At 37.4% G+C, this 26,807-nt stretch overlaps 1 protein-coding gene and 1 long non-coding RNA gene across 6 annotated transcripts in view; one reads left to right on the top strand and one right to left on the bottom strand.

Annotated features, from left to right (window-relative positions):
- Nucleotides 1-26,807, bottom strand: part of lrp8 (low density lipoprotein receptor-related protein 8, apolipoprotein e receptor) — a 170,789-nt gene that overhangs the window by 132,919 nt on the left and 11,063 nt on the right. The window lies entirely within an intron of this gene.
- LOC131542188 (uncharacterized) lies at nt 16,216-26,374 on the top strand. Its single transcript, XR_009271679.1, has 3 exons — nt 16,216-16,336; nt 18,721-18,879; nt 26,278-26,374. It is a non-coding gene; the product is annotated as an uncharacterized LOC131542188 (long non-coding RNA).

The raw sequence follows: 26,807 nt of genomic DNA, 5'->3' as shown, positions 1-26,807 counted from the left end.
GAGCTGGATTACAGTATCTTGCTACAACACCATGCACGCTGGTCAAACCGCGATATTACAGGCCCTTACATTACGTCAAATGAGATCAAACGACTATTCAACAAAAAAAATATTTGTTGACAATTTTTCATTGTCGATAATATCGACTAAACGTTTCAGCCCTAGATTTTCTAGATATTGTAGACATGCTTTAGATCAGAAGATATTTTCCATCTGGGTTCAAGCTAACATTAATCTGCACCTATGAGTCTCTCTGATTGTCCATATTTGAGGATTGCTATGCCAGACTAAACTCCTGTATTCCAGTGGGGTGTTAATCCCCCCGCCTCTGATGTATGAATAGTGGGTAATTTATTTAAACCAGGCTGGATCCAGTAGTTAAGCCAAAGTAACCAAGCAACAATGACTGAGCTCCTCTTTGAGGACACAGACTTCAGGAGCACATGGTTGGTGGTCTGGTGGAAACTAATGGGACCCTTTAAATGCAGTCAGAGTCATGTGGTGCTGATTGAAAGTAGCAGGAAAGATGGCAAGGACTGATGAAGGATAAAGCCAGAGCACATGACACAAATGACAGGGATGGAGAAGATTTCACCCATTATCCTGCTCAAACATATGAGAATTCTGCAACTTTCTTCACAATCGCAATAGTTTATTATGTTTAATCCAATATGCTCAAGAAGCATTGTGCACTTTAGTGTACAAGTTTGCAATGGTTTGGCCATACAGATTTGAAATTTTCTAAGACTTGTTGAGACTTACTTGCGTCACAGCTTCATAGAGGGCTGTGAGCTCACCACAAGCCTGGCACTTGCTCCTGCTGGCCTCCCCACGCTCCTGGCTAGCAGCATGTCCCCTTCCTGGCCACATGTGCCATGTCAGGACTGCAAACACAATTGCAGGGTGCCGAGTGGCCCAGCCAGGCTGTTCAGCCCAGACTAATCTTTGTACTGTGCAAGCCCAGGGGCCTTCTGGCAAAGGACAGTCGTCTTGTTTATCCAAGTCTGACAGCACTGAAAAGCCCATCAAACCAAGTAGGTCTGACAGCATAGAAAGTTACAAAGGTCAAAAATTCCGGGTTAGTCCCAGCTCCAAATCCTATGTTTCCACAGTGACTGATTCATATGGTATCTTTAAACAACAGTTTACCTTAAATTTAAAAATTTACTCACCCTCAGGCCATTTAAAATGAGTTTGTTTATTCATCAGATTAGGAGAAATTTAGCATTACATCACTTGCTCTCCAATGGATCCTATACAGTGAAAGGGTGCCATCAAAATCAGAGCTCAAACAGCTGACAAAAACATCACAATAATCCACACAACTCCAGTCCATCCAGTCCATTAACGTCTTGTAAAGTGAAAAGATACAAGCTTGTAAAAAGCAAATCCATCAGGACATAATTGCTTGTGGCTAAAATACCTGTGCCTATAATACCGCTTTTCCTCAGAGAAAAAGTTGTCTCTTCTGAATCAGGAGAGAAATACGCAAAGATCAAGCACTGTTTACAGAAGAAAACAGTCCAAAACAGTTATGTCTGTGGATTCTGATGTGAGAGAAGACAACAGGGGATGAACTTTTTCCATTGGAGGAAGCGTTATTATGGACTGGTATTTTGGTCAGAAGCGACAGTTTAAAATTAAAATGCCTTAATGATGGGTTTGTTTACACTTAAATAGATGTTCATTAATCGACTGGAGTCATATGGATTACTTTTGGATTATTGTGCTGTTTGGACTCTCATTCTGACAGTACCCAGTACAGAGGCTCAATATGCAATGCATATACATATGATGTCTCTTCTGATGAAGAAACAAAGCCATCTACATCTTCGATTAGCTGAGGGGGAGTACATTTTCAGAAAATTTTCATTTTTGGGAGAACTATTCCTTTAATGCTGCTTATCTGTAGCAAGGTAAGAGGAAAAACGTGCAAATGATTGGAGCAGTGAGGGAAAAGAGTGAAAATAGAATTGGTAATAAGTCATATTCTTTCTGACAGACATGAAATAGAAAAATATAATCCGCCAAGGATCCATAGACGTGGTCACGGCTTTTTAAAGCTGAAATGTGCAGAGGCAATTGCAAGTGTTGAATTTGTGTCAGTCAGAAAGAAAGACAGTGATCAGGTGGCGCTTGTATTTTCATTTCATTGCAAGTTTAGAATTTGTATCCTTAGGCCTGCAGCTTCTCAGCCAATAATAACTGTGATATTAATTATGGAATGCCCCAGACAATGTTACTCTTGAAATATATGCAACATTTCTTATGGCACTTAGACATAATACAAAAATGCATTTGTGTTGCTTGCTAAAAAGCAATTTAAAATAAAATAAGCAATAATATAAGGGAAACTGATCTTGCGATACTGAGAGCCAATTCTGCAATTGTCACTAGCTATACATAATCATTTCCTCATTACACCTTCCATGTAGGACTGCAATTCTGTCAGCAATAATACATGTCAATAAAGTTTTAAACAGCCAAAATTTTGAGTTTATTTAAGTACTGCTTCTATGCAATATGTGCTGTATAACATACCACTTGATGATGTAGACAGAAAGACATAAATTAATAAATTATTTTTCTGTCCAATTACATATGAAATCCTTGATGTAATATTTTCAGCTTTTTACTAATTTTTCAAACACATTTTCTCTGTTGCAAAATTACCCAAATATTACACATACATCTTGATGATGTAATTCCCACAATTATGTAGCAGTTCAAAGATAAATAATTGTGCACCAAAGTCATGACTGATTTCATGAAGGATCACTGAGTCTGGACTTACAGTAACATTCAAACTGAAGATCCCAACAGCAGGCATTTTTCCATCTCCATTTAAATTTCAGTCATACAGAAATGTATCATTGTTCGAGCGGGAAAGCCCAGTTCCTGGAGTGTCACAGAAAACTATCTGATCCTGCTTTTATTAAAGAAAGACATAAAAGCCATAATGGCAGTAGTGGATTTCATTTATTTGCTCATGCTTTAACAGAAGGATTACAGCACATCCATAGGGCTGCTAAGTATATTATATGTATACTATATAAATGTGTATATTTACTTACTGTACATATGATAACGTACACCGCTTTGGATGTCAGCTGTCCTATAATAATCAGAGTGCATGAAAATTGGAAATCACAGAAAATCTCAGCAATACTAAATAAACATGTAATACCATGTAAAATAAAAAGGCCATGATTTTCTCAACAAATACCGTTAATAATTGATAAATATGTCTAGCTATAATACAATGTAATATAATCCATCCATCCATCTCTCATTCTTTTTCTTTCTTATTCAGTAACCCACTTACACACACACACACACAGAGCAGCAGCCAACTTAAAAGCAAACTTTCATCGCTGTAGTCTGGGAACCTTGGAGACGGCAAACATCTGATAGGGGGAGGCTCGGAGGAAGCACACTGCTGTCTGTGAAGCCCATTTGACAGAACTTCACAGAGCCAACCTCATACTCGCCACTCCAACTAAAAAAATAAATAAAAAAACCTCCAAACAGAATGCACAAACCCCTCCTCAACCTCTCTAGGCCATTTACCAAAAAAAAAAACAAAAAAAAAAAACCTTGACACGACAAACAAAAGCCCTTGCTAGCCAAGCAAAAACCAGAGTGTCATCAGAGTATTAGAGAACAACAGTGATTCTGCAATCAGCAGGCTTGCGCAGCATTATATCTCTACAAGAAAATATTACTAGATTATGCAACTTCATTTAAAAATACACAGAGATTTCTTGAGTTCACAGACAGCCACACTGTCCCCAGCTGTCTCAAAAACCAGACATGTGAAAGTGCAGGATGGTTTAGTTTCTGCTGCCGATATAAAAACAATGACAAATGACAGAGACAGCCCTTAACACATAACTACAGTCATTCAAAACAGATTCAAATCATTCCCTTACAATCATCAGGAATATTACCCGTTTTCTTTAAGAAAGAGTTGTTCCTGAGAAAGTGCAACTTCGTACAACCCATTGCTGTTGACCGATTGCTCGCAGGATTCAGTCTCCCTTGAGACTGACAGCAAAAACTATCCACTGAATCACACTGGTCCTTCACATTTATGTCGCCTGCAGTTGTTATTTGGCTTAGGGGAAGGTATAAAGAATACAGCCACTGCATTGTTTATGGACTTTATGGTCTGTCTCAATTTGTCAAGGTTAAAGGCATATACTGGGTTCAGTGCAACACATATACATATATAACACACTCAGAACAAAATTATAAACGCAACACTTTTGTTTTTGCCCCCATTTTTCATGAACTGAACTCAAAGATCTAAGACTTTTTCTATGTACACAAAAGGCCTATTTCTCTCAAATATTGTTCACAAATCTGTCTAAATCTGTGTTAGTGAGCACTTCTCCTTTGCCGAGATACTACATCCACCTCACAGGTGTGGCATATCAAGATGCTGATTAGACCGCATGATTATTGCACAGGTGTGCATTAGGCTGGCCACAATAAAAGGCCACTCTAAAATGTGCAGTTTTACTGTATTAGGGGGTGCGAAAACCAGTCAGTATCTGGTGTGACCACCATTTGCCTCACGCAGTGCAACACATCTCCTTCGCATAGAGTTGATCAGGTTGTTGATTGTGGCCTGTGGAATGTTGGTCCACTTCTCTTCAATGGCTGTTCGAAGTTGCTGGATATTGGCAGGAACTGGAACACGCTGTCGTATACGCCGATCCAGAGCATCCCAAACATGCTCAATGGATGACATGTCCGGTGAGTATGCTGGCCATGCAAGAACTGGGATGTTTTCAGCTTCCAGGAATTGTGTACAGATCCTTGCAACATGGGGCCGTGCATTATCATGCTGCAACATGAGGTGATGGTCGTGGATGAATGGCACAACAATGGGCCGCAGGATCTCGTCACGGTATCTCTGTGCATTCAAAATGCCATCAATAAAATGCACCTGTGTTTGTTGTCCATAACATACGCCTGCCCATACCATAACCCCACCATGGGCCACTCGATCCACAACGCTAACATCAGTAGACTGCTCACCTACACGACGCCATACACGCTGTCTGCCATCTGACCTGTTCGAAGTGAAAACCTGGATTCATTCGTGAAGAGAACACTTCTCCAAAGTGCCAGACGCCATCGAATGTGAGCATTTGCCCACTCAAGTCGGTTACGACGACGAACTGCAGTCAGGTCGAGACCCCGATGAAGACGACGAGCATGCAGATGTGCTTCCCTGAGACGGTTTCTGACAGTTTGTGCAGAAATTCTTTGGTTATGCAAACTGATTGTTGCAGCAGCTGTCCAGGTGGCTGGTCTCAGACGATCTTGGAGGTGAAGATGCTGGATGTGGAGGTCCTGGGCTGGTGTGGTTAAACGTGGTCTGCGGTTGTGAGGCCGGTTGGATGTACAGCCAAATTCTCTTAAATGCCTTTGGAGACGGCTTATGGTAGAGAAATTAACATTGAATTCACAGGCAACAGCTCTGGTGGACATTCCTGCAGTCAGCATGCCAATTGCACGCTACCTCAAAACTTGCGACATCTGTGGCATTGTATAATACCATATATATTCAGCTGATGACTGAACCCACAGCATTCTTTTAAAGAAAATACAGAAATATCATGCAAAAGTTGGAATATAAGAGTAAGTTAATGCCACAGAAATGCAGTGAGTCAAGGATGTGATGGTGAAGTAGTGAACCAAAAATACCCAAAATCCAGCATAAAAATAAAGATGAAACACTTCCCAGAAGGATTTTTTAAATTCAATTTTCTTTTCTGAAATCATGACATTGAAGTGAAGAGATACTTCCACTTACAGTCCACTTAGTGTTAACTTGTAGTATTACATAAAAAAAAACCTGAAGTTACTACTTTTTCCTAGTTTTTTTTAATTATTAGGTGAAAATGTTGTATGGTCCTGTAGAAAGCAGCACAAACTACACATCTCTTGCATAATTTGCACCCCAGAAACTGGAATAGAAATACCATCTGGATAGATTTGATGACATAAAAAATTAAATGTTTGTGCGATTACATTACGCTGGTAAGCAGATCAAGCCCACCTAACTTTGTAAACTAATCCTTCAATATAACGGAGAGACAGAAATAATGTTCTACATTCACCTCATTCAACGTGAGGCGGAGATTACAACAGCAGAGACGTGTGTCACTGACTCCTTGATTACTATTTCACTTCATTTCTCCATTTCTCTTCTCTCAATAGGAAAGACACACACAAATGGTTCCATTTTTCTGTCCCCTAGGATGATTTTAAAGGGAGACATTATAATAGCTTGTGCCTCTTTAATTACTTTTTTTCTATTTTAGAGTGCTGTAAAGTTAATTTTGCCATAATTTCACAACTCCGCTCTTGTCCCCTGCCAGAAACTTCCCACTCAATGTAAATGCACACTATAGTTTAAACAAAATTTTAAAAGTATATATAATTTATATATAATTTATTTTTATTTTATATTAATTAATTTATTATTTTAATTATTTTAATGTTTTAGAAAAATTCCTATGCTCACCAAAGCTGCATTCATTTGGTGATAAAAATACACTAATATTATGAAATATTACAAATTAAAATAACTTTTCTATTTTAATATATTTTAAATTTGGAAATGTGGAAACCGTTATTTTTTATTTTTTTAGATTCTTTGATGAATAGAAATTTATTTAATTTTAACTTCCATTCTGCTCCTATTTGTAGAATTGTGTCTCTTGTTTTTTTCTGGAAACTACTTTTTAGAAAATACTTTTAATATAGCACGCTGCATTAATCTGTCTGTAGAATACACACACATAAAAACAATGACTATCACTTCTCTCACAAATGACTACACTACACTTACAATCCATTCTACTAACATGAGTAACCTGACAAACTAATACTCAAGCCCTCAAATGCCTCAACGGATGATCCTCCATATCAAATATTCCCAAACCCCTAGTTACTTACTCCATGGTGGTCAAGCATTAAGGTAAAATGGCAGTCTCTCTACACAACTAATCTCAGTATCTCTAAAGATAAAGCGTTCCCCTTGATTAATTATCCCTCATCTAATTATGATAAACCCAAAAAGCTGTTCAGCCCATATGTCCCTGATGAAGCAGCGGTTCATCATTAAACATGATGACGAGTGACCTTAAGGACAGACGAAAAGGTGAATTGTAAAATAAACATCTACTGTAACTCCTTATAAAAGAAACTTCTCACATTTCAATAAAGACCAACCTGTGGTGTTTTGCGGCTCTTGAGTTAATTCTGTGGCTGTGGAATCTGGCTCAGGTTGTCTGCTTCCAACAACATCCAGATCAACAATAATTAAGGATGCACACCACGGATTGGAAAGCCTGTTTAACATGTGCCTGAGCACGGATCAGAAGGCCAAAGCTGGCGTATTGGGCTCAGCTGAGACAGCTAAGGAGATCACATCTTGAAGACGGGTTCCAGGTCCTGTGGGCCAAGGAAAAGTAAGGCAAATAGGATTGGCCAATGCAGCCAGGCAGTAAGCAATCGGATCAGATCAGGCAAACCAGCATTATCTACACAAGCTGTCTGGTGAACTGGAGCGACAGACAAACATCTGTCATGTGTCGACATTTCGCCTTTCCTTTTGGTCTGTGGTCCGCTTGAGATATCGAACACAGGCAAATATGACAGAGCGGAGGGGGGTCTCAACAACACTGTTCATTCACACTTCACCACCTCAACCCTCCCCCACCTTCCCTTTTCCCTCATTTCATAGCCGATAACTCATTACGGCAGGCTGTGCTTCCATAATTGGAGCGGAAAGAGAAGGAATAGGGGTTTGACACTTAATTTGACCTGCTTTGTATTTCCCTCATATTTTCAGAATCTGCATAGCTTTCATTATGGATCTATTCAGTGCTTGTAGACGAGATCATTACAGATCCTGAGCTGCCAGTTAAGGTGGCCAACGCTGAGAGAAGGTTGCTGTACCTATCATGTCTCCTTTGGAACGTGTTCTCTCACTAGCTGGATGTCCAGTTAGTTCTGGGCTCCATGGATATATTTTTAAGTTTAAACACACAGTGCTGGCTCTACCAAACCAGCTCTGCCGAGACCCCTCACCTAGGAAAGTTTTTTCCTGCTTATGCAGAGTCATTGGGTTGCCACTAGTGATGGAACACATTATAACACAGGTGGTGGTCAAAAAAAACAGATAAACACATAGATAATTCTTGATTTAATCCATTAAACACAATAGCAAGAGAAACAATGGAAAAATCAGGCATGTACAATATATCTGTATTACATCAATTACTGTTATTACTTTTTTTTTTTTTAAATCGGTATAGGGCATTGGATATATATTAGGATACTGGATATATTTAGAAAACAATAATTATTTAATATTGTTAAATGTAATGTCTGTTTTTTATTTAACAACTGATGTTAGTTTGCCATGTTTTATTTTTCATTTATTTATATAAAACAATCAGGAATTTATCAGTTATCGTCAAAATAGCAAAAACAAAGCAAAAGTGAACTAAAAACTAAGCCCAAAACAAAACACATGAAAAGCAAGGCAAAGCAAAAACAAAGGGTAAAACAATTAGCCATTAATCAGTTATTGGCAACAAAACAAAAGCGAACCAAAAGCAAACTAAAAACTAGGCCAAAAACAAAATGAAACAAAAAAACAAAACACATGAAAAGCAAGGACAAAAAAGGAAAAACAAAACAAAACACACACACACACACACACACACACACACACACACACACACACACACAAGCACATAAACAAAAAACACACACAACCAAATCTGAGCAAAATGAACACAAAAAGAGAGAAATGGAGGTCGAAGCTACTGTCTTAATGGCAGTGCCAGTATGCCAGCTGCAGTTGGCTGTCAGTTGGTTGGGCGATCTAACAGTGAGACAGCTGGTGAAGTCCCATGTAATGACATTTCCACAGTGAGACAAATGTCACTCTAGCCCAGCCTGTTTCTGTGAGCCCCACAAGCCGTAATGGCTGTCTACTCATCCCACAAAACCCTTCGCTTCTCCATCCACCGATAAACACCCCCGCATATCTCATACAATCTTGACAGAAGCGACACCATGGAAAGGGAGATGCTGAGGTCACAAGGAAGATTGGGAGGCACATAGGAAGCTGACAGACTGCCAACCTCATCCACATGCAACAAGCTGCTCAGCACACAGTATGACCCTAGGGAGAAAATTGCCAACCCAATCCAAGGCACATAGCTCTACATTCTTTTTAAACCAGACTGCTCTACCAAACTGTAGCCAGACAGATGTGCACATTTTGACCAAGACATTTGAAATGTTGTTTATAATTTACAAACTGGGACAGAAATATTTGCTAAGCTCAAATACTGTAAATAAAATAATCAGGGATAGTTCAACCAAAAAATGTAAATTTATCCTCATCTCATTCCAAATCTGTATGACTTTCTATATTCTGTGCAACACTAAAATAATATATTTTGAAAAATGTCTTGGAGTTTTTTTAGTCCATACAATGAAACTCAATGGCATACAATGATGTTTAGAACCAAACGAGAGTCAGACAGGTTTAGAACGACAATTTTTACATCATTTAGGACAGGAGTTTAAAAGAAAATTAATATTCCATAATATTAATGATTTAGCTGCATTTACACTATCAGATAAGAACAAAATTTGAAATGAATTGAGCTTGATAATTACACTAACGTTTTAATGTTGACACGGTTATTTAACTGAATTGAATCAACACTGAAATGATTCGAACTGAATAAAATGACACCATTTTCTTCTAAAGAGATGCTGAATTGAACTTGTTTCATAACGTTTAACTTGGCAACATTGACGGGTATTTAACTGAACTGAAATAACTTTGAACTAAATTGAGCTGAATAATGACACCATTATCTTTCTGTATAGCTGCTTCACATCTGAAATTGAATGTGTTTCATAATTGATTAATTTTACAACATTAACACTGCTATTTTACTGTTTATTGATGTGAAGCTGCTTAAAACGATCTGTATTGAATAAAGTTCTATATAAATAAACATGACTTGAACTGAAAATCATAATTTTCATTTTTGGATGAACTATCCCTTGATCCCTTGGACTATCCTGAAAAATTGTTATTTTAGCAAAATTATGAACGAAAGAGGCTCAATTTCTTATCACATTTTATTGTTGATTTAAAATGTCGTTGTTTTTTGTGATTGAGGTTTTTGGCATTAAAGCACATTGAAACTGTATTTACATACTTATTACCCACATTGAAAGTAGCTGATGATGGCCAACAAATAACCTTACCTGCCTTTGATGGACTTAGTTAGTGTATAGAACTACTTCAGTATGAAACCGTAATGAAATGTATCGTTTACAACAAAATTCAGCTAGAGGTGATCAGGTTTAATCAAACTACCTCAAAAAGGCACCACATATTTTCCAGGATTACGGTACGAATCCCAGAGAACTTTGGCCAAATGTGCATAAAGGCCTCCACTTGACCGTGTGTACACTGGCATGTAAATTAGCAACAAAGGTAAGGGGCTTTAGAGCTGGTCTTTCTTTGCTGAAGCTTCTTTGTACTAGCCCTTTCATAAAGAGAAACGCTAAACCTTTAATGAAGAGACTTCTATAAACATGATCCAGACTTAATTAAAAGATCCAACGCTCGGAGTCTGTTGGTCATCCTCAGGCATTTGAGAATACACTCCCTATACAGACCAAAGTGCTCACTGAAATAACACTGTCTCTCCTTTGCAACTCATTCATCACGGATTCTAATAATTTTCTGTCCTGTGGTCCACGACTAATAAGACCTAATGGTGTGTGTGTGCGTGTGTGTATTAGGATGCAGGAGGAACTGCACCGCTTTGGTCTTTGAATAATCACCCTCTGTGGAACAACAAAAGGCTGTAGCTCTTCTGGAAAAACAAATAGTCCTCATCAAAAACCACACAGAAGACTTCCAAGGCATTGGGGCAATGTGAATAGATAAATTGTCAAAGAATATGCTGTGCCTCATAAAGTCATTGTCAGGTATTTATCTGAGACTCAGAAATCTGCTCATGTTGGTCTTAAGAACTTCAAGTAGAAAATGCTTTTTAAGGAGGAAATAAAAGTTTTTATTTGGGTTTCCAAAAGAACTGAGGTGCACAAAGCCTGCTAATTTATAAGATGGTTGCAGTTTCACATAAGAGTTGAACTGGCTCAAACGATTGTGACCTTTTTCCACAAGCACCCAAAGCTACAGATATCAGTTATCTATAATGAGAAAGCCTGGCCATAAATCTAGGGTTTCACAGGAGAAATTGGAGTGCAGTGGTGCAACAATGGAAACCCAGTGGGCGATACATAGATAGAACCAAGTATATTGCACATCAGAGCCCCCATTAAAGTGATCCACACCGAACATGAATTGAACTGAACTCAACTTATGCAGGCAACGGGGGGTAAGTTTCTCAGTAATTGCTTCCCTTGAATAAAAAGAGGATATTACATTGTAAAAAGATCATCTTACACTATAAACACTATGAACTTGATAATCTATACTGATATCATTATCAATGTTCTATGAATATAGGTGTACCAATGAGCTAATTTGTGAGTTTCTGAATCTTTTTGAATGACTCATTAAAAATAATCAACTGTTCATGAATCAAACTACATGGAATGGCTATAATAAATATGGCACACATAGTAAGAATATATTCTGTTTTTGATTTATAAAAAAGAATCGTCTCACAACAGTCATGTGTTCATAATTTGGACTACACTGATCCCACTTTTCCATTCAAGCTTTTGGTGATTATTTAAATGAGTTTGTGATGAGTAAAAGCTAGCCATCTTTGTTACATTCTGGCAACCTGGTTCATATTTTAAAGACTGAAACAAAGAGGAATGTTTATAACATTTGTTTTTACAAGTATGAACAACTACTTCAACAACAGAGAGAATGGTTTATCACATCATTTCACAATTATAGTAACAAAACACCACTGCAGAATATGTTCAAATAATAAAATACAAAATATGCAGAGATAAGTCTGACGGTCCATAATGCCTCTACAGATTCACTGCTCTGCAAATAAGGGTATTTTAGTTAGACGTCCTAAGTGAAATAATGTTACGAAAATTATTCCTCACCCTCAAGTCATCCTCTGGTCTATCATTAGTTTTTTTCATTATCATTATCCTTTCTCTGCTTAGTCATGCAAAATAAATATGGCAGAGTAGCTATCCTTTATTAATGTGCCATAACTGAACATGAAATTGAAAGTCACTGCCCTCGGGAGTAAATGGTGAGGGCTAAACGGTGCTAAAAAGCTGCTCTATCGCTACTGCCATCAAACTGTGCTTTGCTAACCGTGCTAACACTTCTCTGATCTAGCCGAAGGCATGGACTTTATTAATATCTGTTAATGATCTGCGACAAACTTTCAGCCAGAGGCTTGAACCTCAGTGGCACCAGTCAGCGCAGAGAGAGTCACTGAGTATCCATTATGAATGAGGACGTCCTGACTTTGGGAATTTGGGGGGCTGTACAGTACGTGTCTCATGGGACAGGTTTGCTAGGAAGTGCACTGAAGGGAGAACACAGTATCACCTTCTGTTTCTGCTCTATACAGGCATCTCAGTGCCAAAAACACAACCAAGCTGCCATTGCGTACTTTCAAGATTCCGTTAAACTGTGCTCCTCAAGAAATGTTGAGTTAATTATTCTAGTCCTCTTCAGCTCATGTTTCTTTATGCACATAAACAAATAAAAACTCTCACACAGCTGCTGTATGCAGCTATGACACAATACAGCTATGACGGACAGACAGATACATGAAAAGATAGGTAGACAGAACAAGACCAAACAAATTTTTAAAAAAGGACAGGACAGAAAGAACAAACAAAATGAACAGACAACAAAAAACAATTAAACACAACAAACAGCAGAGACAAACGGTAATAACAAACAGTAGACAAATAGACAGAACAAACAAACAAACAAACACAGACAGAGACAAAAACAAAAGCAAACAGAATGACTAAACAGACAGAACAGCAGATATACAGATAGACCAAACAAATGAATGGTAGAAAGACAGACAGAATGAATGCTACACAAAGAGAACAAACAAAAAACAACAACAGAGACAAGAGACAAAGTGAACAAACAGTAGACAGATAGAAAGAACAAACAACTGATACTGACAGAGCAAACAAACAAACGTCCAACAATGACAGAGTGAACAAACAATGGACAGACAGAATAAAAGAACAATCAAATTATAGAATGAGAATGAATAATCGGTCAAACAACAGACAAACCACAAATGATCAAGTGAAAGGCAGACAAACTGAATAAATGACAGACCGAATGATACAGGCAGATGAAAACGACATTGAACAATTGGTTGAGCAAACAACAGACAGTAAGATAGAACAACAAAGAAAACGAAAGCGAGAACAAGCAAAATAGCAAACAACAAAGACAGGTAGCAAAGAAATGACTTTGCCCATTTAAAACTAAACTCAAACCCTCAATGTCACACTGATCACATGCAGACACACAGCATAAATAAATTAACCTTAAAGACTAGGGACGTTCATTAACTCAGGATTCATTCAGCTGATGACATGGGGGCTGAGGAGACATAATAAGGCCGTTCGTGACACATCGATCCAGCACAATGAGGCAAGGATGGCACAAAGGAGCCTCTGCAAGATTACGACGTAATGAGTGAGTGATCAAACTGAGAGAGACAAAGAAGGAAGGAAAGTCAGAGCTGGGAGGATAACAGCCGAGGTGGTTCAGGAGGTTGGCTGTTTGTCTTGTCTGGTTATGGTGACATGCTTGGATGAGTCAAACACAATCTTCTAAGCGAGGAATCCACAGGTTCAGCCACCGCTTTGTCTGGCAGTGTTCACACCTACATCTGCCAAGCACTGGAATGAGAGGGTGAGAGAGCCAATGAGGAGTGAGTAGAGAGAGTATGTGTCTGAATGCAAACTGGACCACAGAGACTGCTTGGAACTGATCTGGCAATGAGACTTACATTTGTAGAGTTGGCAATGTGGGGAAAAACTTTTAGTGAGGCAAATTAAAGCAAGACCCTGGTGAGCAACAACCCATGCAAATGAGTCTACTACACCTTCTGACAGTCAAGCACAAACATACAATGACATTCAACAACACAGCTCTACAATTGACTGTGCCTTTGCAGTAAGAAAAAATAAATAAATAAATAAAAAATAAAATAAAATCTATTCTGGTGACCCCATGGCAACCAATTTGGAGAATGGATGGATATAATTAAATATAACATTAATAAACATTGGTATTGATTGCACTGTTATTGTATTTTGTATTTTTAAACAAATTAATAGGTAACACAACAGACAAAAAATGAGAGTAAAGTCAATGACCCATCAGTGTCAATGAATGTCTGTTAAATTGGAAGGAAGCCCAATCATTTGCATTCTCCTCCTCTATGAATAATTAAACTCTGGGCACCTACCCAGAGTCTTGTCCTTTACCTCGTCTACAGACTCCACCCAGAGCAGAAACAGCAGCCAAATGATCAGCTAATGCTCTCAATCCTCCAAGAGAGACAAGACAGAGTATAAATGGGTAATTGGCCACTAATCACTATGGAACCGGGATTACTGGGCATTACATGTTGGACACAAGCCTTTGCTTAGAATATGCGTGTGTGGGGTTATGGACATACACAGAAATCCACAAAGGCAAATACATATTTGCTGTGTTTGTATAGTCTACCTGCATCGCTGATAAACAACTATTATAGGACTATTGTTAAATCTATTGTTTTTCGACTCTCCTGAAGCTTATAGCTTTTGCTTGTGCAGGTAAAACCAATAGTGTGAGTCTGAACAGTAATTCTATGCTACATTTCTCTGCTGTGATCGGCAGTGCAGTACCTCTCAACTGTAAGCAGCAGGACATCAGGCCTGAGATGTATGAGTGCAACTCTACGCTTTCCAGTCGCACAGGATGCCACACGCACATAATCACACTCACTCTCACACACACAAGTCTCTTGAGGTGGGGAAATAGCTGATTAAACCAACTGTGTGCTGAATCTGAATGTTTCTGTCTCTTCTTCACAGTATGACAGATGGGCAAACAAGGAAAGAAGGAAGAGGAGATGGTGTGGGCAGTGCGTGAGAAAAAGTCTCAGTACAGATTGCCAAAAACACACTATGTCAGCCAATATCCCAATACAATGTGCTGTCCATATCGGAATTATGTTCTTTTTATTTAGCTTATTTAAAGAAAGAAAGAAAGAAAGAAAGGCAAGCTCACTATTGTATTGTATTGTATTGTATTGTATAGTTCATTATTATTTATTCTGACATATATTTATTCAATTAGTAGATGTTTTTATCTAAATTGACTTAGATTGGAATAAAACAGCAGAATGGATTAATCCACAACATGAGAAAACAATAAAAGTAGTGCTAACAATGACAAATTAGTAGTAGTAGTAGTAGTAGTAGTAGTAGTAATATTAATAACTAGTCATCTATCTGTAAATGTCAGTAATAGGGTTGTAACGGTATGAAAATTTCTTATCAAGATTATAGTGACCAAAGTGATTACGGTTATCAGTATTATCACGGTATTACTAAAATGTGCTGGAGATGTTCAAAAAGTAGGCCTACAGACATATAAATCCCTTCACCAAGTTTTATATTTAAAAATCAACAAACAACAAATAAAATGACTTTTTATTTGCATAATCACTAAAACAATAACATTACCAATGATTTCGGATTTTAAATGACAACTTGACTGACAATAGTTTAATAGCATGTTCAAATATCTAATGTAAATGTTCAAATAAAGCTTTGAAAAAGTTTCATATAAAAGTAAACCTCACATTTCAGCCTTTAAATAAAGAAAAGGGTTAAGTCAAAATGATAATTGATTAATAAATGGTTATATGTATTTTATCTGCTCCATAAATAATTCTACATAACTAATCTGAATTGTTTAAATGTGTAGAATCCACATGAGCTTGTTTTTCTTCAACCGGTCAAAGTTTACAGCAGGGCATGCAAATTCGGTCCGTTTTTGGCCAGACAGAAACTGCACACAGGCTGAATGTAAATATAAGTCTCTGTAAATCCACTCTCTGACACTAGGTGGCGCTTTATATGGAAAAGCTGAATACAGCTGTTTCCCTTAAACTCCGTGGACAAAGCAGTACTGCGATTAAGAATACTTCCTTTAGGTATTACATGGAGCGAAGATGAAAACAAAATGCCATCGAATCGTTTCTGAAGACAGTCAGAATCTTCAGAGGTACATTCATATAATTAATTCATTCATATATTCATTTGTATAATTCCCTCAGCACTCTTTTAAAACATCCCAGCTTTTCCGCCGTGTTTTCACTCAAAACGAAACTAAGTTTATGGCGTTATTTTAATGACAAATTAAAATCGAGAGCGCATTATTGTAGCGCGAAAGCACATTAACGTAATGCGCGAGCGCGAATCTCTCCGCTCGCACGCGGATTTTCTTTGCTCTCGCACAAAAACGGACGCGCGCGCTCAGATACACGCTGCTCTCGCCCAGTGAGAGTGCGCGCACTTAAAACGTGTCTCTCCTCTCACTCAAACTTACTCTGCTGCTGTGCGCACGTGAGACTGTTACTGAAACTGTGCTTTATGCTGGACAGTATTTATTTATCGTGAGATGTTCAAATCGCGGTAGTCGAATACGTTTTTAATGATAATTAAAAAATGAAACGGTAATACTAACCGTGGTGAATTTTATCATGATTTATCGTCAAACCGGTAATCGTTACATCCCTAGTCAGTAATGTTTATTAATAAGTGTGCTATCAAACAAAAATCAGTATAATAAACTGAAAAAAGTAATATACTTGGCTCTGTAATAACAACAACAAACTATTATTTTAAATTGAGGTAATAAGCATTCAGGTAATGTTTGTGAAGTAGTGAGACATCAAGGTAAACATACATAATCAAATGATTAACACCTTTGATTGGAATGCCTATAATTGTATACAATTAACAGAAAGAAGTAAAATACTTAATGTTGGCTGCAACACACACACACAAACTTACAGCCAAGATAAATACTTGCACACACACACATCAGAAATCAAACAGATGGAAAGACAGAAGGTACGGATGAGAGTAGGCTTTTCCATGTTCCAAGCATTTGCATACAAGCGGGTGTGCGTGGGCAGACACACTCACACACACACAAACACACAAAGTACAAAAAAAATTATATTCTCTAGTCTGGCCCAGAGCATCACACAAGTATATACACTAGGGACATGCACGAGTAATAGATGAGCGCTCGTTCTGCAACTAATTAGTTGACTAGTAAAACACTAATATTGCAAATTGATTTTGTTTTGCCTACCAAAGCAACAATGAAAGGCTTTCCACATTGATCTCTGAGATGGATTCACTGGACAGCGATGTGGCTGTGTGACACTGAAGTGATAGGAGATGCATTCACATGCGGCGATTTTCATTCTTACTTTATTCTTGTTATGTCATGAATTCCACCAAGTTGAGAATCTGTTTTTATTGTGAAAAAAAATTTGATGCGCTGCAAGAAACTTGGTCACTTATCAATTTGACAAACCAGTATCTTTGTCCCTGTGACCTCTGTGCTGTGCTGGCAGAGTGCATTCTCTCAACAACAGGCTAAAACTTTCACCACTTCTTTTCTGAAAAGGAACATGTGAAATACAGTATATATTTAAATACTGATGCTTTTATTAATGCTCAGATTATTAGAAGTTAGAAGAGCATGAGATGCTAAAGTTAGCTTATTTTGGAACTGTTAAGGGTAACGAAGTACACTACCATTCAAATGTTTGGCATTTTTTAAAATGTATTTATTTATTTTATTTACTTTATTTAAAAAAAAAAGAAAAATTACAGCTTCAGCAAAACTTTTATTTTATTAAATCGATCAAATGTGGCAGTAAAGACTTTTACACTGTTATAAAAATGTTTTTTAAAACGTAAAAAAATAAAAGGTATTAAAAATAATTGTATAAAAAGGGAAAAAATAATAAGTAATATTTTAAAATAATATAAATGCTGTTCTTTCAAACTTTCTTTTCATCAGGTCTTGAAAAAATAATGTATTATGGTTTCCAAAAGATATAGGCAGCATAAATCAGCTTTGCCATCACAGGAATAAATTACAATTTTAAAATATATTAAAATAGTAGAAAACAGATCATTTAAATTGTTACAGTTTATTTTTATTTTTTTAAAAGCAGCCATGGTGAGCAAAAGAGATTTAAAAAACATTCAAAATTCTTACGACTCCAAATTTCTGAATGGTAGCATGTGTGTCACATTTGTTATTTTAAAAATAATTTTAAACTTACAGTAATCGCTAACCTGTTTTTAAGCTGTTGGAGTAATCAAGTACAAAATTCCTCAAAAAATGCTCCTCACTCGTTCACACTATTGTTTCTAGTACTCAAATCCTCTCTTTTCCTCTGCTTTGGCTGGCTAAAGCTCGCAGTGTTTGGCAGGTGGATAGTGGGATGGGGAGAGTGTATCTGGGTCACTAGAAGCCATGCATCCCAAGTCCGCCACCAGCAAAGAGAATAGAGTTCCTTTTCTTTTTCCCTCTCTTTCTTTAATCTGTCGTTTTTTCTCACACGCTCCCTTTCTTGACAGGAGCATCGGAATTTTGGCCCCTTACCCCCAGAATGCAGCGTAAGCTGTTACCAAAGAGAGAGACAGACGTGCACTGCAGGTGGAGTGAGAGGAAGCAATGAAGAGAGAGGAAAAGAAGAAAAACTCATGCGGGAATAAGGCTGGAAAAACCCGACAAAGGTAACCCAAGAAGAGAGATCTTCTTCTGCTTGTCACTTTCTTTCACGTCCCTCTCCTTTCATCTCTGCCTGTAGCAGGTGTGTTATGTTGATGCGTGAGTAAGCATCATACACGCCCTGCGAGCTCTCTACGTTTAAAATAGCTCTGACTGGAAAACATGAACACACTTAAAACATTCTCCTCAAAAACGCACCTGCACCTCCCACGAGCGACCCTGATGTGTTTCCACTCTCAACCCTCCTCCTGCACATTTGCTCCTTTCCCACTCTCTGTTCTTTTTTCGGTCCCTCTCATTTGTTTAAAGCCACTTATTTGTCTGTGGGAAAACGAGGAGGATAAGAGAAAGAGAGAAAGCACAGAGCAAGCGCAAAATATCACTATAATATTCATACTTTGAATATTGACACTGCTATCCAGCAAAGTGAATCAAATTATCTTCGCATTACTCCTCCATTTAAGACTCCTGTTTTAACAACCTCTCTAATCTCTTCCTCGGTCCATCTCTCCCTGACGAAGCGTATCCCAGAGGGCTTATTAACATCGAGTTTACAGCATAAATATAGTGTTACGGTAGACAAACACACACCTGACATACAGCACGCATGCACAAACACACTCTTTTAGAAAGAAGCACATAATTGCTAGTGCAAAATTATATTAGAAGTAAAACTATAAAAAATGCTATATTTGTATTCACCTAGAATTCCCTTATTTAGATGCTGCACAGTAATTACTGTTATTTTAGGTGATTGCATAATGAATTGCAAAAGGCCTACTTACAGCTATTTGTGGATAAAGCAACTAAAAGTTTTTTTTGTGATCAGAGGCAAAATGAGTGACGAAAACCGCTGAGCAGAGTTAAGCTATATGCAAATGCACAGCAATAATTTAAGCTACAGCAACTATCAATGTAGCACGGTTTATGAGTAATACTAGCATCAAACAGTGGCAGCGCCGTGATTTTCAGCAATTAAATGTTATTATGACAGAACTGAAAGGCTCGGCATGGGCAGGGACTATTTGGACAGTCCCTCACACACAACAAATCACTCCTCACTTACAGTGACTCAACTCAAAATTACTTCTTTCGACAGATTGAACATTAGCATGTTACTAATCAATACTTTGCTGAATAGCCTGCTTTATATGAGCTACTAATCGTCTTCTGCCATTTCGTGGATTATCCAGTAAGGATTATAAGAAGTAAAAGTATGTTTTATAAGAATAAAGTCTTTTAAACTTTTTCCAAAACATTAACCTGGGTGTCATGATGCACATACTATATGTTTTTGATGGGAAAACTTTTTATTTAAATTTGTATTAAAATGCAGTATAAATAAATACTCAGTCCATCAGAGATTTTTCTTTTACACGAGCATTGTTATCAGGCTCCAATGAAAATAATATTGGACATTTTTCAAAATAAGGCATTTAATAACCGACTAATAACCATTTCTTTGCCATTAAAGTGAAATTACTGAACCTAAACATAGGAGCCTGATAAAAATGCTCATTTAAAAGTCTTCAAAGTGTATACAGTATGCACACACTGTATACACGCACACTAACATTCAAATGTTTGGGGTCAGTAAGATTTGATGAGATACTTTGTCAAAATTGACGGGACAGTAAAGACTTTTACAGCTCATGAAAACATGTATCAGAGTTTTTCCAAATATATTATGCAGCCTATTTTCATCATTGATAACACAAAATGGTACTTCATGAAATCAGCATTTTTAGAATGATTTCTGAAAGATCATGTGACATTGAAGACTGGAGTAATGGCTGCTGAGAATTTGGTTTTGCCATCATAAGAATAAATTACATTTTAAAATATGTTAAAACAGAAATCTGATATTTTAAATGTTAGTGAGAAAACATGACAGTGTAACACGGCAGATATCGCATTTTGTGTAAAATTAAAAATTGACTTCATTACCGACCAGATACAATACTGATTTTGTAAAAAAAAAAAAAAAAAAGTTTGGAACCAAACTCTTCATATAAAAAAGACACACACATGCAGTATATATTTTTAAAATATTTACATGTAATGTATATATTTATATTGATAGAAATTAATATTTTATATAAATATATTTAATATATAAACAATTTTTCTTAAATATATACATGCATGTTATGTACACAAAACATATGTACACAAAAACTTATTTTGGATGCGATTAATCATTGCCCAGCACTAGTATTGATATTTCACAATATTACTGTTTTTACTGTATTTTTGATTAAATAAATCCACCTTTGGGGAGCATAAGGACTTCTTCCAAAAACATTATGAAAAAAATCTTACCGACCCCAAAATTTTGAACAGTAGTGTATTTTAATAATTTGATTAATATTTTAATTATTAATATTATATATCAATCAATTTATGCATTAATGTTATACACTGATTTTGGATTTTTATTATTTTTCCTCAATCATACAGTGGAGGTACTAGTTGAAACTTTTCTACCATTAGATACCAGGTATCATCATACAACCCAGCCCTGCTGTATCTGTGATATTCCCCACTATTATCACCACAGCCCAAATCCCTTTAGCTACTAGCTCAGTGTGGGGAACAGTTGAGTTTACACACGGCAGGTGGTCTGAGATAATGAACAGGACATCAAGTCCACCATGCTTTGTGTCGGTCTATATGCGACAGTCTCAATCACAGCTCTTACAGACTGACTCTTCACAGTCTGTAATCAATGATGTATTGAAGCAGTGAAGTGAAATAAAGGGCTCTCTAGATTCATGTCCATAAGGTCACTGCATTTAAGAGCACCACTGAGAACAATTGGGAAGTTGTTAACCGAATCGTATTCTTCTCTTAATAGGCCACTCACTAATTTACTTTGTCTCACGGCTACTGTCGTTGATGTGCTTTGTCTCGCTCTCAGACACTTTAGGCTTTTCATCTCTCTGAAGAATTGACTCACACTTCGGTTGTTAAATCACACGCACAAATAAATCACACACAAATGCACAAGTCCCTGCCTCCTGTACCCAAAGGCACATTTTGACAGTTTAATATGTCAGAAGAAGGAGCCGTTCCTGACCCGTGACCGTGATTTCTCACAAAGCAAATTCATTCAAGCTCTTGTGCCCTGAAAACGCAATTCCCACTATTCTTGGCCTTTCTCTCTCTCACAGTCTTTTTCCAACTTTCCCAAAAAATGTTTACAAAATGGGAATCATGTAGGGCTGTGCTGTTAATCGTATTCGATTATAATGTGCAATCTCATCAGTAAAGCTGGTTTCTTGATTAGCAGTAAATCGCTAAACCGCGTTCATAATCGAAGGCGATTCGTCTTCGATTATGGACACGATATTGCCTAGCTTGTCAGTGAACTACGGCTCTGTGTATTAACTGCCGCTCCATCTGAAAGCAGGTGATGGCGATTTGCTGCTAATCACGAAACCGGCTTTACTGACGAGATGCGCATGATAATCGAATACGATTAATTGCACAGCCCTAGAATCATGTGATCTGACAGTTCTTTTGACCTAAACATTCTGGTCCAATGTCCAAGAACGCACCTCCTGCAACAGTTAAATGATTTGAATGCTGAACGTCAGCTGATCACAGTGGTACTACATCATCATTTGTCTTCTTTAGAACTATCACTTATTCCAGTGTTTCACCGACATCCGATTTGCATTGATGCATGAACATAAACACACATTCAGCCATCTCCGTGTTTACCATCTGGGTGGAGATAGTAAACAGAATCAATCTCATTAGAAAAGCATTGATGGCAGAGATAGCAGAGCCACCATCATGAGTATGGCTTCCCCAGATAGTAATTCAATAAGTGGTTTGTAAGCCCCCGCATTAATTTAATATAATTAGGCAATTTTTTCTCTTGATATCTCTGGTCCCATTTTGCGGGGAGAAAGGATTACCCATCAGGCATTGCTTTGGGTCTACTACATCTCTTTATGATGTGGAAGCCACTGATCCATGACTACAACGACAGTATTGAGCAGGAGGTCAATATAACAACAAGTCTGGTTAAAGTATCAATCAAGTCAAGTCAAGTCACCTTAACTTATTTATATAGCGCTTTTAACAGTACAGATTGTGTCAAAGCAGCTTTACAGTATTAAATAGGAAAATGGTGTGTAATAATGCAAATTTTACATTTTACGATTAAGATTAGATGTTTGTCAGTGGTGCTCAGTATCTGCAAATCATTCGCCATTGTCCTAACAGTCATCTCTCCTTACTTTGTGTATGTGGTAAGTGAACTTTCATGTACTGTAATGTAACCGGTTGCTACTGTAGCAAGCGGCTAACCATGTCCCCTTTAGTGGCTCCACAGAACGCGTTATTTGTTTTCAGTGCATTTCTGCATACGGATTCACTCTTCGGGCACACCCCTAACCCCACCCCCCAATGCCATCGTCCATCACGATGTTTCACTGTAGACATCATCCGATGCCAATTTGGTAGACATCGCCCAACCCTAGTTACTTCATATCTCATTACATGACTAGATCTTGTGATGTAACTTTATATTCCACAACTGCAACTTTTTTTGTAACTGCTACTTTGTATCTCATAATGTGACTTTTTATCTTGCAACTGCCACAATTACCCATTATTTCTCACTCCTCTGTATAAATGGGCTTCCATCCAATCCAGTCTACTAACTTCCCAATTACACATACAAATTGAAAGTCCATGATACCGAATCAAGATGCAGGCTTCACCTATCCTGTATTTACCTCGTTTGCTCCAATTTGCAGCCAGTTTCATCTGTCATATGCTTCATCACCCTCCAAACCAGTACTAAATTCACTGGGGAATGAAGTGAATCAATCTGGTTGATAAACCTGCAATTATAGTCTCCTCTGCTGGACAGATGAAAGAGAATCTTTTAGATGGGTCGTTAAGCTCATTTTGTGAAATTGGTGTTACTTTGCAAAGAAGGCCGAACAGACGTTTGGCACATTTCTGCAGAGAGATGAAGGCCTTGCCTCAGTCCATTCCATTTGCTTTCCAAACACCATCCTTGCTCTCTTTTCATGCCCTAAGCTTCAAGCTCTTTTCTTTTTCACCCTCTCATTTCTGAAACTACAAAGTAAGCCTCTGAGATATCTGTGGAAATGATATATAGCAGGTGAGCAGAACTGTCGAAAGGGCTATACAAGTCCTAGAGAAAGTTACTAGCAACTTACAAATCAAGAAAGAACAGAAACACAGCTCTTTACAAAATGAATTCACCGTTGTTAGACAGTTTGGTATCTGACAGGAAGATAACGTGCAATGGTTAATATTTATGAGTGCCAGAGGAAGTAAAAGTGAAAATAATTAATCAGGGTATAACGGAGATGAATGTTAATTACAGCAGAATCTCTTGCTCATTTGCTAAGTTCATACCTCTGAAAAAACGGTAGAACAAAAAGGTAAATGGTGAATAAAATGAACATTAGTCAAAACCTCAGCGTTTAACCCTCTCTGTCAACATTCACACCGCTGCAGGCTATGAAATAAGTGCTGATAGATCAGGTCATATGCTACACAGAGGAAAAGACAAACACTGATATCACAGCCTACTTTTATTTGTTAATTTTATGGCTGTCAATTTTACAATTAATTATAGAAATAAACATACATATAAGTGTATATACATATTAGATTATAAATGTATTAGACATATAATAAATGTATTACCAGACAGTAGGGATGCCCCGGTATCGGGCCCGATACTGAGCTCCTGGATTCGTACTCGTTAAAATGCCCCGATACCACACAGCATGTGATAAGTGCCATATTCAGACAAAGAAACACCGACAACAAAACAACAGGCAGCAGAATGGAGTTATTAGAGATTAAGGATGTCTACGAAGCAGATGTATGCAATAAATAATGTTAAACATTCAGTATTCATGCCTGTATAGCTGATGTGCACGAGCGGCGCAGATGGCGGCTTGTCAAGTGAATATCCCTTTCTCACAGACATCACTGGAAAGTTTGTAGTTCGATCGGATGTGTCAAAAACAAGTAAAACAATGCACAAGTTACTTAACGGTAGGGGGGAGGGAGGGAGAGAGAGAGCACGCACTTATGTTGTGTGATCTTTATTGATGTTCGCTCACTTAGCACGCATCATTTGGATTAAATTGTAAAAAAACTAAATTGTAAATATAAGACAATTTATAGGGGCATTCACTATAAACATCATTTATTTTCAACCTTAAGCATAAACGACTTTCTGGCAAAAGTGAAACTAGCATCCTGTGTGAAATGCGCTAGGCTGTACTGTACTTGTCCCTCTCGTTCTGCACCAGTACAAATACGTGCGTGCGTTGAGCGTGTTTTGCTTGCTTCATGAGTGTTTCTGTATTATATGAGAGGCTTTGGAATATAAATCGCAGCACGTTTCAGATGAAAAAAAACACGACCTCTATTTCAAGACACGTGATTACAGTACTAAGCCACTGCAATGGAGCAGCTCTAATGTTATTAAATTAAAGATGATGTACCATAGAGCAAGAAAATGAACAGTGAAATTAACAAAAACTTGTAAAACAAGTATATTTTAATGTACATAATTAAGTGTGAAAATAACCGAAGGATATACGGTCAAATCAAAAATTATTCAGAGACCAAATATAATTTGGGGATATTTTTTACTAGTGGGTACAGGACATTATAGTTTATTTATGTAAGTGAGGATAGCAAAATAAAGTAAATTGTGACATATTATACCCAATAATTCTTCATATATTGGACTACCAATAAAATTGATACAAATTTGGAAGTTCAGGTTTGCATGCTCCTGGTTGACAGCATGCCCAGGAGACTACAGGCTGTCATTAAGGCTAAGGGTTGCCCAACAAAGTATTGATAGTTGTGTAAATATTGTCATACTAACAGCTGTCTGAATAATTTTGGTTGATTGTAATCCATGACATACCTTTGTATCAAAGTTATCTGACATTATCAAGCTGAATTTGTTCTGACACAGTTTAATTCGGAGTTCTTGTCATATTTTATTACCATAAACTATAGTGAATAAACTGTGATAATGTGAGAAATGTTGAAGGTGTCTGAATAAATTTTGGCTTAACTGTATCTATTTGATAAATTAAGTTAACCAATTAACATTATACATACTCTTTTGGTTTCTGTACCCAATATTTGAAAAATGCACAAATGCAAGAAAATATCGGTACTCTGTATCGGCAAGTACCACACGGCAAGTGCAGATAGATAGATAGATAGGCCTAGTCAATTTTCTAAACTTTAAACCCACCTGACGTCCAGATCAGTTTGCTCTCACCTCAGCAAAGATCAGACAGGCTGTAATCTAATTACCGAAGCAGTGCAGCCTACATTACTGACTTGCTGTAGCTGTGATGTTTGTTTTGCAGTCATGCTGAGAGGTCCGGCTGGAGTGGACAGACCTGCTCTGCACTCATTAAAGCAGCTAAGCACCACCTGCGCTCTGCTCTCAAAGCTCACTAGACTGGACATACAATTAAAGTATTAACTCAACCACAAATTAAAATTCTGTCATCATTTACCTTTACCTTGTTCCAGTCCTCTGTGTTATTTTGCAGAATGTCTGAGCTGTTCTTTTCCACACTGAATGGGGAATGGACTCAATTGGGATGAGACTCATTTCTTGCCCAAACATATATCTGAGGTGATCAAATGATGTTTATTAGACGGGTAGGGGTTCTGTGACATCAACTAAGACATGAATGAACTTTCCTTATTCTCTAGTGTAATGCACATGTGATCACAGTCCACAAAACCATAAAAAACACTTAAATGTTTTAATTAAAAGATATTGTGTGTCATCAAAATTGATCTAAAAGAAACACCAAGTTTCTCAACAATAAGCTCGGTTGTCACTTGTGTCTATAAATGTCCAAACTAATTTATTCAAACTACTTCC

The sequence above is a fragment of the Onychostoma macrolepis genome, chromosome 06 (assembly GCF_012432095.1).
Source record: "Onychostoma macrolepis isolate SWU-2019 chromosome 06, ASM1243209v1, whole genome shotgun sequence".
NCBI lineage: Eukaryota > Metazoa > Chordata > Actinopteri > Cypriniformes > Cyprinidae > Onychostoma > Onychostoma macrolepis.
The sequence above is the reverse complement of the archived record's forward strand: the minus strand, read 5'-3'. Positions and strand labels throughout refer to the sequence as shown.